This window comes from Gossypium arboreum, chromosome 2 (assembly GCF_025698485.1).
Source record: "Gossypium arboreum isolate Shixiya-1 chromosome 2, ASM2569848v2, whole genome shotgun sequence".
In the NCBI taxonomy this organism is placed as follows: domain Eukaryota; kingdom Viridiplantae; phylum Streptophyta; class Magnoliopsida; order Malvales; family Malvaceae; genus Gossypium; species Gossypium arboreum.
In genome coordinates, this window is record NC_069071.1 from 96,519,233 (window position 1) to 96,520,314 (window position 1,082).

At 35.0% G+C, this 1,082-nt stretch overlaps 1 non-coding gene across 1 annotated transcript; it reads left to right on the forward strand.

The window, feature by feature from the left end:
- The first annotated feature begins 333 nt into the window (after positions 1-333).
- Positions 334-440, forward strand: LOC128289704 (small nucleolar RNA R71). The gene has a single exon (XR_008279349.1). It is a non-coding gene; the product is annotated as a small nucleolar RNA R71 (small nucleolar RNA).
- The last annotated feature ends 642 nt before the right edge of the window (positions 441-1,082 follow it).

A 1,082-nucleotide genomic window follows, 5' to 3' on the forward strand; every position in this document is an offset into this window, starting at 1 on the left:
ATAAACACAGGTTATAGTCTCAAATTGATTCGGTGGCTGAGTTGCAAAATTATTAAACCCATTAGTAGTAAAGTTTTTAAGATTTGAGGATATTGAAGATACCTAAGACACGAGTGAATTGAGAGCGTCTACTTCATGTACTCTAGTGACTCATCTTCCTGACGTTGCTCAATTGGTTAGCCATTGATAATTTTGCTAGCAATCCTCTTGATGATATCATAAGCCTCGTTATAAGACTTAGAAATGAGAGCATCGTTAGTAGAAGCATCTGTTACCATCCTCGTGTGAGCATTGAAATCATTATAGAATGTCTCTAATTGGATGCAATGAGGGATTTCATGATGAGGGCATATTTGTAATAGTTCTTTAAACCTTTCACATGCCATATACAAAGACTCGTCATCCATCTGTTGGAAAGTAGTGATCTCGTTCCTCAACTTAGAATTCTTGCTAAGTGGGAAGTACTTCATAAGGAATCTTTTTACTAACTCTTTCCATGTGGTAATGGAATTTGTTAGCAACGAGCTCAACCAGGCTTAAGTTCTGTCCTTCAGTGAATATGGGAACAACTTTAATTGCAGTACATCCTCCAGTAACGCAGTTAATTTGAAAGAATCGCTCACCACCATAAACAATCTTAGGTGAAGGTGAGGATCTTTGGTAGGCATTCCACTGAATTGACCCATTGTCTAAAGCATCTGGAACATGACAGGTTTCAACTTGAATTGTTGTGCCTCAATTTTGGGTCTCCTAATACCTGAATTAAGCTCATGAAACACTAGTACGGCATACTAGAATAGAGCTCTATCCTTATCATCAGCAATAAGGATAGGATTTTGAGCACGGTTTGCTTCGTTTCCTTATTTCAGATTTTCAAAGTTCATATCTTCGGTCCTTCTCTAACTTGCTTGACTTCTTTTTTGTCAAAAATTTATTTCAATTTCAGGATTTATGGGGAGTAAACCGATAATTGGATCAATACTCATAAACACCTAAAATAAAAATAGAAAAAAATAATAGAATTAAAATTAAACAGAAAAATAAACTAAAATGCAAAATTAACAATTTCACAACTTTTAAAA